The sequence below is a fragment of the Oncorhynchus keta genome, chromosome 4 (genome assembly GCF_023373465.1).
Source record: "Oncorhynchus keta strain PuntledgeMale-10-30-2019 chromosome 4, Oket_V2, whole genome shotgun sequence".
NCBI lineage: Eukaryota > Metazoa > Chordata > Actinopteri > Salmoniformes > Salmonidae > Oncorhynchus > Oncorhynchus keta.
The window spans coordinates 56810406-56824363 of record NC_068424.1 but is presented as its reverse complement, the minus strand read 5'-3'; the positions used below and the strand labels follow the sequence as shown (position 1 = coordinate 56824363).

Sequence of the window (13958 nt, the reverse complement as noted above, 5' to 3'; positions counted from 1 at the left end):
TGGTCTGAATGCAGAGGCCTGCTTCCCCGTTCCACACAGGTCTGAAAAAAACATGGTGCTTTATGATTGACAGGGAGATAGAATGGGTTCTTGTGAAAGGGCTACTGGATCTGTGTCAACACTGTTGTTGGAGAGGTCTGCAGACAAGTGGCATCCTGTAATGGTTCAATCGCAACGTTTGAAAAGGTTTTTAGGTATTTGTCTACAGATTGATTGTACACCGTCTATGTCATTGTCATTTTCTTCTCTTCCTTAATGTGTGTGTTAGATAAGCTGTTGCTGGTGGTGCAAAAAAAACAACAATTTGACCAAATCCAAGGCTTTCAAAGCATTGCAATTGTGGAGCGTAGAAGTCTTCAGTTCTGTCTCTGTGTTACTTTGTCTCTATCGAAGCACCCTGCTGACTACCATTTCAGACTTCTCAGACAGTTGCAAAACACACTTTAGAATGTAGGCACGACTTCATTTCTCAAATCAATGTTTCAGCACCAGTTGATGTTTTTAATATTCACACCCATATGTGGTAAACAGCTTAGTCATCAGCTGTGTGTTCCAGGCTTACCAAGCCAATGTTTACAGTACTGATATGTTTAAGCAGCTGCTTTCCTGAACTCAGAAAATCTGTCCAACAAATCTCCTGTTGGCATTTAGAACTTCTCAACTCTTGTTTTCATATGCTTATGAATAAGAAATGCTAAAACACAGACCGCCTTTCTCCAATATGTTAATCTTAGAATCATCATTTCTAAGATCAGTGAATCTATGAGTGGCAATGCAGAATAATCTGTAAAGTAATGATACCCAAATACATCATCCCAAACCCTGAGTGGCAATCATTCCAGAGTTGTTATTGGTCATATAGGCTGACTTACATAGACCGATTTGTCTTGGACCGCGGATCTGAAGAGAGCCTCAGGAGGGGCTTCGACAGGTCAGAAAAGCAGCCAAGCAGTGAGCAAAAAGGAGGCATTGTGTACACAGTCAGGTATGAGCTGTACAATTACATGAATGTGCATTTTATCATGGAGCCAGGAGCTAGGTCCGGGGGACACAAGTTGGTTTTCTTTGGCGTTGGCCGCTCAGTTGAGCTTTGAGCACTGAGTCAAAGGCATCATAGAGCAGCACCAGCAGGCCCAGGCTTCCGCTCCCTCCTCTCCTCACCCTGCCTGCTGCCCTTGGAGAGGAAGACGGAGACCAGCTCCCCACAGCATACACACGCCACAATGGCTCTTTGCATTTTTATGGAGCGTTTATTTTCTCTGGCGGGGAAAGAAATGAGACGGACGTTTGATTTAGGTGATTCAATTTGTTTTGAATCCCTCCGTGCACAATGTCACAGATACTGTGCGGTGCTTAAAAAAATAAACGCCAGGCTGTTTAAAATCTGAAGTTTAAGTTGCCAATCAATAGCGTTTTAGGCCTAAGCTCTTAAAATGGAAGGAAGAGGAGTGTTTCCCATTAAAGAGAAAGTTTGATGATTGTGAAAGCAGGTGCATTACTTTGTTGTTAAAGTAATACTCTTTTGGTATTTTTAAATGTTTCCTCACTCTATGAATGCTTGCTTGTTTTTATTTAGTTATTCATTTTGTGGTACTCCAGGTGCAATTTCCTGTCTATAATGGCAGGTGGGTATACAGTAGGATTATATTTCTTGACTGTTGCATCTCTCTCTCTGCCTCAATTGATCTATCCATCCTTGCTGTGACAACAGTAAGGGACTTGTTGTGTGGTGTCATTTGCCCTAAAACTGTAAAGCTCGCCTTCATCTGGGAATTAAATATTGTCCACTGACCGCATGATTGAATGGCTCGCTGTGTTACACCGAAAGTGATTGCCATAAATATTTCATCAAGAAAATTGCTTTGTGCAATAAATCCATCATCCATGCTGTGACAGCGGGAGTGGGGCGAGACCCCGCGACAGGGCAGTTACTCTCCGTTTCACCTCGTGAGCTACTGCAATTAACCAGGCTCTCATACATCACTCGCTGGTCATTTACAAAGTCATTGGCTTCCTTCCTGCTTTCATTACAACCATATATATACACACACCAAGTTCACACTTCAGAGTCGTTGAGGGAAGCGAGTGAATTGTTTGTTAACGGCAAGGGGGTTTCCTCCTGCGTTCTCCAGGGCCACTTCTCCAGTGAATAGGGTTGTAGCTCTCCATGTCCCTGGATGACATCTCCATTGTGTTGTGAAAACACTTATGCAGCATGATGTAGAGGAAATTCCACATGCCTAGGGAAGGTGACAGTTGGGTTTACAGTATATCACTATCACTAGTTACAACTGGGTATACCCACCAGGTTCCGTGTTTTGAAACAATGCATGTGATAAGAAAAAGCTCTCTGTGACAGTTTGTTTACGTTGACATATCCTGAGAGCACGAACGGTAATCTTTAATATTCACAATAGGCAGAATCTGGCTGAAGTTAGCTCACCTGGTAAAGCACGTTCCAATACATTTTGGTGTTAGTTCATGTATGTTTTGAGATCAGTGTATCAGTCAAGAAGAACTGAACGAAGCTGCTCAGGATTTATTTTGATTTTGACCAAATCAGGAGATCCTTTGGCATACTGGCTTCTGTTGATATCATACAGGCTGGGTAGCAGGGGTAATGTAACGTTATTGACTGAGACAAACAACATGGATCCAGTGGTTTATGACCTGCTGTATATCTCTACCCAGCAAATGGCACACTGCTTCATATCTGCCCTGCACATTACTTACACCTATTTTTATTAGGGCAGCTTTGACACGTGGGGCTGGTGATCGATGGGAACTCTTTTTCACTAGGCTCTATGGGGTATCCAAAGTAGGCCACTAGCTTGGGTTTGGCAGACAAACAAGAGGACACAGAAGGGATCAGGTTTACTGCCTTTATTCTCAATTAGGAGCAGAAAACGCTAAAGTAGAAGACTAGATCAGAGTAGACAGTTTATCATTAGGCTGGTGGGAAGGAGGATGTATTATGGGGTCCTAGGGGTGAGGTGCTACATTGGTTGATGTCACCCAAGCCAAAGAACGAAGGCAAATAAAAGTCTTATTACGGTAATTGGGTTGACCTGGGAGTCAACATTTATCTAATTATTTCAATTTTTAATCACATGCAAGTAAATCCCTACAACTGCAATCCAAAATGCTATTCAGTCATGACTGGAATAATTAATTCATTGGAGAAAAAAGTAAGGGATATTTGAACAATAGAAAATATACCATTTCTGTTTACACACTTGGTCTGTGATTGCCAACATGCTAGCTTAGGGCTCCTGAGTGGCGGAGCGGTCTAAGGCACTGCATATCAGTGCAAGAGGTAACACTACAGTCCCTGGTTCATATCCAAGCTGAATCACATCTGGGCATGATTGGGAGTCGCATAGGGCACAATTGGCCCAGCATTGTCCGGGTAGGCCGTCATTGTAAATAAGAATTTGTTCTTAACTGACTTGCCTAGTTAAATAAAGTTTCAATTTAAAAATATATATATATGAACACCAGAAAATGACTTAACTCGGCAAAACAAATGTACACTCTGAAACACCAGAAAGTGTGAAAGTATAAAAATACCCATTTAGAATTCACCTTGCAAATCTGGGATGAAATAAATGCGAATCTCTGGAGATGCATTTTTCAAGTCTCCGAGCCGGGTGGACATTGTGTTAGGTGAAATGTCATGGCCTGAAATCCAGGAGAGATGCATCCTGGGATTTGCAAGTGGATTCTGTTTGAGGCAGATGCTGGAGAATATGTATGTTCTCCGAAGTAATGGCTGTTGTCCCTCTCATGATGCGGCTCACCTGGCCATAGCGACATGTATAGACAGCAAAGGAAGCCATTTGTCAGAAGTTGACAGGTAGGGTGAACAAGGCTTAGTGTGAAAGTGTCAAATTCTACACTTAGAGGTGCTGTATGAAATGAAGAAAATCTATATCAAAACATATTTACGTGGCAGACAAAAAGACAAGGTCTAATATTGGACCTTGCATGTGTGATATAGGACCTTGTTTGAACGGGTTGAATGCTGAACACTTCATCCACATGAGGCTGGAATTCCTGAAGGATTCTAAGATATTGGATCTCTCTATGTCGGGGGTTTGCACTGTTCAGAAAGGTTATGAGATCACATCCTGGAAGTATTAAGTCATAACCCCATTTTATTTCAACTCGATGTCTTCCACAGTGACAGCACATCAAAAGTAGCCACTGAACATGTTGTACCTCCAACACCAATCAGACCTACAGAAAATGAACAGAGATACAGTAGTACTATCCAATCATTAAATCAACGATTAAATATTGCTCTCGGATATGAATAACAAACACCAAACATCTCATTCAGCATGTAAATATGCATTGAACACATTCTCTTCAGAATCTCACTTGTTGTAGGCAGTGTTATCGGTGCTTTGCTTTGGCTGCATACTCAAGCTCTGCCCTGAGTCGCTGCCCTGTGTCGCTGCTCTGTAGAAGTTGCATACCTGGGAACAAAAAAGGGAATTAATGCTCAGTCAGCACTTTATCACTCCTGAAAATCCTCCCTGCTGGAGAATGTCTCTAATACCACAATGCGTTCCCTCAGTGGGGTAGCGCTAGCGGCCTTGCTTTTCATGGGCTTTCTGTGAAGGTCCTGTGAAGCCCACTAAAGGCATGGGCTTTCTGTGAAGGTCCTGTGAAGACCTACAGGACATCCTGAACAAGGAGTCACCAGCTTCTACACGAGGGATTGTAGAGGATGGAAATCCTTCTGGATCCAAAGCTTCTAGTATGTCTCAATGAAATGACAGAAAATGACTAAGATATTTTTATCTACAAGACTTTTTGGGGGTGGGGGGGACGGTCACATTAGTGACATGTTTTTATTAAATACGTAATGTAAATAACAATCTGTATCCATTTCTTCCCACCAACAACCCCCATGTGACCACTTACGAAATGATTGTCACACAAGTTATGTATTATAATGGTGCATTATACATGCGAGATTACAAAATGTTACACACTAGAGATTCTGCACTGTCCTTTAGGTGGGTATGGAGTGAGTGAGACCAGCTTCCAAATGGAAGTCTTTAAAGACTCTAGATTCTGTTATTCCACCTTGGCAGGGTTCCCAACTCACTAAAGCAATTCCCAGGGGTCCCCTGAAATTGATAATCATCTGTTTCATGGAAAATAAACACACGTTTTCACTTGGGAACTCGCAAGAGCTCATTTTGCTCCCTGGATAGGACAGAACTCTCAATATAGACTCTTTTAGGTTCAATGGTGACTTTAGTTGGTCCTTCGCAGTGTAATCAGATGCTCCATTTAGAATTCAACTTAGATTCATGCTGCTGTTTTTTTTCCAGATCTTAACCAATTAAAACTAGAGAGGAAGAAAGATGACAGAGCTGAAGGATTTAGTCTGCGCAGAATCTCTTTTTTTCAAGAGAAGACAGCTTTATGCCTAACTCACCAAAAGACCTCAAACTATGGTAGTCAAACTATGGTAGTCTACATTAATCAGCCTGACACAACACAAAAACTGTTGCAACGTAGTGCTTGTTTGCAGATTTCTGACAAGACTAAAAATATTTGATCAAATTCCCTTTTTTTCTGAGTGTTTGAAACAACACCTTGAGACTCAGCAATCAAGGATTGTTGTGTGTCGGAGACAAAATAATAATTGAGATTAGATTTGGTTCAGGCATGAGGCTGCAGTGTGGACGCTCCACTCGGGGAGGAATTGTGGGAATTGCTGGAAAACACTATTGAAATAATTGGCTCCATATGTGGAATGGCTTCTCAAGATATCTTTGCTGCCAGGGTTCTTTCCGCCTTTGGTTATGTGTGTCGAAAAAGAATCTCCCTCCCAGTTCGGAGCTCCGCAATGGATAATACATTCACGTGGACATCATACAGGCAAAGGGCTTCCATATGTTTGTGCTCATGCTTTTCTTTCAAGATTTATGAATGAATAAGCTTCAATCAGTTCCAAGTCCGAGCCAATGATATGCTCCTGTTTGGAATTTCAACTCTTTGTGATCCTTACTGAAGTGGTATTGTTATTCTTCAACAAGAAGGATCTGTAAACATGCTAGCCCAGTAACCAGTGTCTAACCCTCTCTGTTTTTCCCATTGAAGCACACGAGGACATACTGTATCTTAGCTTATCTTTGTATTGTTAATATAACACTTCAGTGCATTTACACAATGCTCCTTAGGCCCTTTCGTGGAGTCAAAGGACCCTGTGGCCTCATTGGTGAATGTTATTCATGTTTTTCATAGTTTCATAATGAATCAACATTATTATTATTGTTTTAAATGCCGAAAATCAGTTGTTTCTATGTCAAATGTTTTTTAAAATATATATTTCAGTCTTCTGTGATGTATATAAAGTGTAATATTGGTATGCAAACTAAAAATGTACGACATTTCAACTCTATATCGGACATGGTTCAGGTGTCTTCTTTTTTTTAAGCCCATAACAATTTATGTGAGGTGTATACTTTTGTTTCAAAGTGGATTTGTGTAAGACAACCAAGATATACTCTGTGTTACCCTGATTTAGCCCACTGGAATATTAAACCAAAAACAGCATTATGTGTGCACAATGTGCATGACTTGTGCTTAGGTCTGTGTTTCTCTTGAGCTATGCTGTGTTTCACATGTAAGAGGTGTCTTGCTGTCTTTGTGGTGTATTACACATATGGAATGTCTATGGCCCATATGATCCATGCCCGGGACTTGCCTAGGTTAGAAGCTGAGCCCCCGCATCCTCTTGAGGACAGTGTAACAGTAGCACCGTGACTAAGTCTGAGCATCCATATGTAAGCACATTTAATACTTCCTCTCCCTGTTGACCCGTCCTCAAGCGATGCCAGCATACCATTAGCACATTAGTATTCTGAGAGAGAGCAAGATGAAGGGAGAGAGAAAGAGAGAGAAAGATGGAGAGAGAGGTACAGTAGAGAGAGAGAGAGAGATGGAGGGAGCAAGAGAGGGGTTGGGGGCAGAGAGAGATGTTGATTGAATGTCAGGCCGGTGTCAGCACCCAGGCCTGCTCCCCATCAGGAGGTCTGAGGAAGTGATGAACCCCATCAGGCCTGCTCCCCATCCGGAGGTCTGAGGAAGTGATTAACCCCACCAGGCCTTCTCCCCGTCAGGAGGTCTGAGGAAGTGATTAACCCCATCAGGCCTGCTCCCCATCCGGAGGTCTGAGGAAGTGATTAACCCCACCAGGCCTGCTCCCCATCAGGAGGTCTGAGGAAGTGATGAACCCCATCAGGCCTGCTCCCCATCCGGAGGTCTGAGGAAGTGATTAACCCCATCAGGCCTGCTCCCCATCCGGAGGTCTGAGGAAGTGATTAACCCCACCAGGCCTGCTCCCCATCCGGAGGTCTGAGGAAGTGATTAACCCCATCAGGCCTGCTCCCCATCCGGAGGTCTGAGGAAGTGATTAACCCCATCAGGCCTGCTCCCCATCCGGAGGTCTGAGGAAGTGATTAACCCCATCAGACCTGCTCCCCATCAGGAGGTCTGAGGAAGTGATTAACCCCATCAGGCCTTCTCCCTGTCAGGAGGTCTGAGGAAGTGATTAACCCCACCAGACCTGCTCCCCATCAGGAGGTCTGAGGAAGTGATTAACCCCATCAGGCCTTCTCCCTGTCAGGAGGTCTGAGGAAGTGATTAACCCCACCAGGCCTTCTCCCTGTCAGGAGGTCTGAGGAAGTGATTAACCCCACCAGGCCTTCTGCCTGTCAGGAGGTCTGAGGAAGTGATTAACCCCACCGGGCCTTCTCCCTGTCAGGAGGTCTGAGGAAGTGATTAACCCCACCAGGCCTTCTCCCTGTCAGGAGGTCTGAGGAAGTGATTAACCCCATCAGGCCTTCTCCCTGTCAGGAGGTCTGAGGAAGTGATTAACCCCACCATGCCTTCTCCCTGTCAGAAGGTCTGAGGAAGTGATTAACCCCACCAGGCCTTCTCCCTATCAGGAGGTCTGAGGAAGTGATTAACCCCACCAGGCCTTCTCCCTGTCAGGAGGTCTGAGGAAGTGATTAACCCCAACGGGCCTTCTCCCTGTCAGGAGGTCTGAGGAAGTGATTAACCCCACCAGGCCTTCTCCCTGTCAGGAGGTCTGAGGAAGTGATTAACCCCACCAGGCCTTCTCCCTGTCAGAAGGTCTGAGGAAGTGATTAACCCCACCATGCCTGCTCCCCACCAGGAGGTCTGAGGAAGTGATTAACCCCACTAGAGACCGAAGGCACTGGGAAATCATGGGCAGTATGGGGTTGCCAATCACCTCTTAAAAGAGAGGTTGTGACCTACTGATCTGGAAATTGAATTCCCCAGATTTGAGTTTCCCTGAACAAATCCTCACCTCAATCATCCTGGGGCCTTCCAACCCAACCTACTTTGCTATTAAATGACACAGGATCTTGTCCATTTCTGTATTTGTTATGTTTTTCTGTGGAATTCTGCGTACTTTCTTCTGGTGGAGTGATCCTACTTGTTTACTATTCTACTTTTGAGGTAGTTGTTATTGCACTGCAGTTAATGCATTTATCAATCACACACATGAGAGAGCAACATATTTTCTTAGTAAAAAGGCTTCCAGACTGATTATGAATGGGTAAAATGTACATATCTTCAGTCTTAATAACCCAGAATAGGCCTATGTTATGAATATCTTTCGGTTAGCTACCTTTCTCTACTCCAGCCGAACACACTGTTGTTATGGTGACAAATCACAGCTTCGTCCATATGGAATGTACAGGGATATTGTTTTGGTCTCTTTTGCCTTCCCTGAATGTTCATATACAAGAATATTAGTATCATATGGGTTAGGTGAAAATATAAGACTGGCCATATAAATTCACAATGTTAATGTTGAGAATGTTGATAGTAATCTAATGAAAAATACTGGCAGTGAGGCGTTCATTTAAAATAGCTATGCCTAAAAGTACAAGTAAGAACAGAAACATCAGATTTTCACTTCACCTTTGACATTTAACATTTCATTGAACCATGCACTTTCTCTTTTCTCTGTTCTACTGCATCACTGGAACACTAATCCTTTCCTGTTCATTAACTTCTCTGTCAGGGAGACACCGTTCTCTCTCTCTCTCTCTCCCCTCGCTCTTTCTCTCTCCTCCTTACTCTCACTCTGCCTCTCTCTCCCCATCTCCCTTTCTCTCTCTCTCTCTCTCTCTAGTGGAGGGCTAAGTAGAAAAAGTGGTCACCATCCCAAAGCTTACCTTTGGGGAACAGCCGGGAGCTGCTCCAGTCTCCGACCACAGCTCCAGCCTCTGTTCATCAGAAGATACTTGAAATCTAACTGACCTCTCTCTCTCTCTCTCTCAGCAATGACACAACCATTTATTCTGCAAATGACTGCACCTGAAGTCAACTGGAAAGGAGGGGTGAAGTCACGGAGGGCTATACAAAGTTAGCGGGGTTAGCGCTTAGCCGCGGTGTCCTAGGGCAGTTCAGACTGCTTTATTTCAACCTGGAAACTATTCTCACTGTCAGCACTTTCACTGCTGCTTGGCACTCTGTTTATTTTTGCAAGACATGGAGCTGAATAGACTCTAATAAATAGCCTGGCTTGAGAGACAGGAGCCATCAGGGCTTGTCACAACTTGTAACTTAGATAGCGCAGCAGACCAGACTGCCAAATGGGGGTTCTCTTGCAGATGAGTGAGTGCACAATTCCCTCCATGAGGCATGTGGATATTGGATTGGTGGGTAGAGAATCAGCTCTACCCACATCTCAGTGCTTAGAATGTTCGCCCACTGACATACTTTTGCCTCTCGTAAAAACTGGTCATATTGTATATGTGAACATACAGTATGTGATCAATAAAGCCTACTTACACTCATTACGCAGCATTTGTAATATATTGTCACAGATATATTGTGAAAATTATTTATTTGTCATCACAATATGAACTGCCCTTCAAAGCTGTATAGTCTATGAGGTGAGGGTTGTATAACCTGTTTGTCTGAACAGTGTCAGGGAAGTCTGGGTAATTGAACCCAGTTTCTGAGCATGTCTTGAGTACATGGTACAATGTTTGTTGAAGTCCATCTGTTTCTTTGCTGTTCCAAAATAAAAGAGCATGAGCCCATTTTTTTCCCAAGGCTCACAGATGCTCCTTTGTACACTAAATTGATGTCGACAGCTGAAGTGAAGAGGACAAAAAAACAATTTCTCTTAGTCTAACATTTCTAACACCAGTGTTATTGCTGTCATGGTGTTGTTTCATCTCTGACGAATTGACAAGTGAGTAGTTCAGTTTGCCTTTCAGAAGATACTTGATAGCAAGTTAAAAGTTCTGATCTAAGGAATGAATAGAGAGGGAAGCTTGGTTTGGGAAACGTTTAAAACACACACGCACACACACACACACAGCAGCAAATGTCCCTAATATTTACAGTTAGAAAAACATGCCCTTAACCACATGCAATAACATTTCTTAATTTATGTACTGTTTAATTGAGGTATACCTACAGTTGTAGTTCTTGTTGTGGAGTTCTCCTCCTCATTGGATTCCACTTCAGGATTTACCCTCAGAACCGCTGAAATTCCTGTGAGGTTTCATCCGATGTTAATCCTCAGAGATTTGTATTAGTGTCCTCAGACACCTTTGATCTTCCCAGAGACGTTGATTGGATGTGTGAATGTCGGGGCCACATTCCCATCATGCATCAGATGGATTAAGGAGGTTATTTATAATTTTGGAAGTCACTTTCAGGTTCATTGAAGGCTTTCAGTAGAAGTCAGACAAACACGTTTCAGTTGTTAGTGGTGAGGAGGAGGGGGTTGTAGTGTTTCAACCATTTCAACTTGTTACGAAACAGACTAATCTGTTATTGTGTCTTATGTTCTGTCATGGCTGTTAGGGATGGATCCAAATGTACAGAATGGTTACCTAGAGGAAAATAGGGGAGGGTCATGCTATTTCAATTTCAGTCAAGGGGAGGGTCTAGTATCTTTTTAAATCTAGTCCAGAGGAGGGTCATGTAATCTGTCATTGATGAAATGTCAATATTTCTCAGTGTTTTTTGAATTAGTTGCTTATTAGGTTATATATCGATGTGTGCCCGATGCAGCCCCTCATCTCTCATTCTCCTCTGGGAGCGCAATATCAAGTACGCCTATTGGCTATTTAGTGTGGTCTCGATCAAATGATCCATAGCCTGTAGGCTACGAAGTGCATGCTCGAGAAGCACAAAGCAAAGTTATATTTCTAAGATAGCTGCTGGGATGGTGTAAATAAAACTAGGCTGCATTACACCCTGCAATGGGTATTCCAACCCTGAGCCCCAGCCTGCTCTGCATTTGCTGATCAAAAACATTTTTGTGAGCTGCTTAACCAATGGCTGTGCTAAGTAGACTTACAGTGGCAGTTCAGGAGGAGTCCAAGATTTCTTCTGAAAATATTGGTTTATTAGTGATTTTTTTGGACAAGCCCTATCTTGCACGCGGACTGGCCTATAGCCTATGTTCTGTTCAGTTTGAGAAGGAGAGCCTGAAGATGAGGAGGACCGGAGGTCAACTTTGATAGCTTCCTACTACTATAATTGATTTGATTAAAAACAATTTATTTCTTGCCCATGATGCATTTATCAGAGTTATTGACCTCACAATAAACCAGATTTGACTAACTTACAATGTGGTGCTGAAACTTGAAGCAGCAGCCACCGCGGCACTAATCAATCAGAAATGGACAGTTGGTGGTGCTGAAAGTAGGCGGATTTGAGTAGGCATAATTCATTTCAACCTTCTTCATTGTAATTACACTTTACTAACAACAAGAAGGCTTTGTGTTGGAGCCTATTACATCCTATTTAAGAAATACCTGTTAGACAGATGAAATTAGGCAATAGGCTGCTACTGTATATCCATGGATTTGTCAGGCAACTCCTCCACCCACCATGAACTCTTTAAATAGCCTACCTCCATGTCAATGAAAGGCTGTTAATATAAAACCAAGACTTGAATTGAGGGGGTATGAGAGGGTATGCCATTTATTAAAGAAAATGTCAAAAAGCACAGGCTTACCACTTGTTAGCTTAAGATTTTGAAGAAAATCAAACGGATCCGATTATGCTAGAAACAAACTGTAAAATACCCAGGAAAGATGTGACTTCCTTGCATATGGGGATGTCATTGTTTAGTTGTTGTTTTTGTACATGCAGAAGCTGAGCTACAACCTTCTATATCCGAAGAGACAAAAAATAGACGTTGCTTGAGAAGTATTCTAATTCTGTCACTATCAATTGTTTAAGCTATTCACTTTCTGTACAATTGAAGATGTTTAAACCCAAGACAGCTTTTTGGGAAACACTTGTGACCTTCTTTCGTTGGGTTAAGCCACGGTAGAAGACTAGACAGCAGTTAAATCTTACATTTTTCTGCTTCAGTAGGCCTACTCTGTCTGGGGTGGAAAGGTAGACCTAACTAAGTACCATGTTGAGATTCCTAATTTCTCAGATTTCATTATTTGCAGAGGGACAGTTTCATTGCAACAAGACACACTGATTTGGCATTAGATAAATATGATAAGATGAACACATAGGCCTATCTCTCTGTCCATTCTTAGCCTGTAATTTAGTCATTTCTGTGGTATTAAAGAATATTCCGCTAATATATCAAATGACGTAGAATTGCATGAAATTTAATTTGAAGGCTATTTGTTCGTGGACCTGCAAATACGATGATAGATTCATGCAATGCTTTTACTATAAAGAAGATCATTCCACCCTTACTCTTGCTCACACTGGTCTGTGAACCCACAACCTTCTGGCCCGTAGCCCTGTGCACTATCAAAATTCCTGCATTGCCATGTAATGCTTCAAGGATAAAGAACAGTTTCTAAAAGTGCACATCTAACACTCTGGTCTGTGAAAGAAGTAAGAGTAAACGCTCTCTGCTATCCACTTTGTTTTCATTTTTATTTTGGGTACAGGGGAGGATCACTTGTTATTTTTTTCAAGCGTTCAGGGAAGGTTTAAGTAAAATATGTTTTGCTGAAGTGCGGGCCATCTATTTTCATTTCAGAGAGGTCTGAATTTCTCCATGTACATTTACATTTACATTTAAGTCATTTAGCAGACGCTCTTATCCAGAGCGACTTACAAATTGGTGCATTCACCTTATGACATCCAGTGGAACAGCCACTTTACAATAGTGCATCTAAATCTTTTAAGGGGGGTGAGAAGGATTACTTTATCCTATCCTAGGTATTCCTTAAAGAGGTGGGGTTTCAGGTGTCTCCGGAAGGTGGTGATTGACTCCGCTGTTCTGGCGTCGTGGGGAGTTTGTTCCACCATTGGGGGCCAGAGCAGCGAACAGTTTTGACTGGGCTGAGCGGGAACTGTACTTCCTCAGTGGTAGGGAGGCGAGCAGGCCAGAGGTGGATGAACGCAGTGCCCTTGTTTGGGTGTAGGGCCTGATCAGAGCCTGGAGGTACTGAGGTGCCGTTCCCCTCACAGCTCCGTAGGCAAGCACCATGGTCTTGTAGCGGATGCGAGCTTCAACTGGAAGCCAGTGGAGAGAGCGGAGGAGCGGGGTGACGTGAGAGAACTTGGGAAGGTTGAACACCAGACGGGCTGCGGCGTTCTGGATGAGTTGTAGGGGTTTAATGGCACAGGCAGGGAGCCCAGCCAACAGCGAGTTGCAGTAATCCAGACGGGAGATGACAAGTGCCTGGAATAGGTTCTGCGCCGCTTCCTGTGTGAGGCAGGGTCGTACTCTGCGGATGTTGTAGAGCATGAACCTACAGGAACGGGCCACCGCCTTGATGTTAGTTGAGAACGACAGGGTGTTGTCCAGGATCACGCCAAGGTTCTTAGCGCTCTGGGAGGAGGACACAATGGAGTTGTCAACCGTGATGGCGAGATCATGGAACGGGCAGTCCTTCCCCGGGAGGAAGAGCAGCTCTGTCTTGCCGAGGTTCAGCTTGAGGTGGTGA

General features: G+C 43.3%; 1 long non-coding RNA gene across 1 annotated transcript; it reads right to left on the bottom strand.

Annotated features, from left to right (window-relative positions):
- Positions 1-3108: 3108 nt before the first annotated feature.
- On the bottom strand, positions 3109-9460 carry LOC118383981 (uncharacterized). Its single transcript, XR_004825779.2, has 3 exons — positions 9237-9460; positions 4384-4481; positions 3109-4239 (listed from the first exon to the last, which is right to left on the bottom strand). It is a non-coding gene; the product is annotated as an uncharacterized LOC118383981 (long non-coding RNA).
- Positions 9461-13958: the final 4498 nt, after the last annotated feature.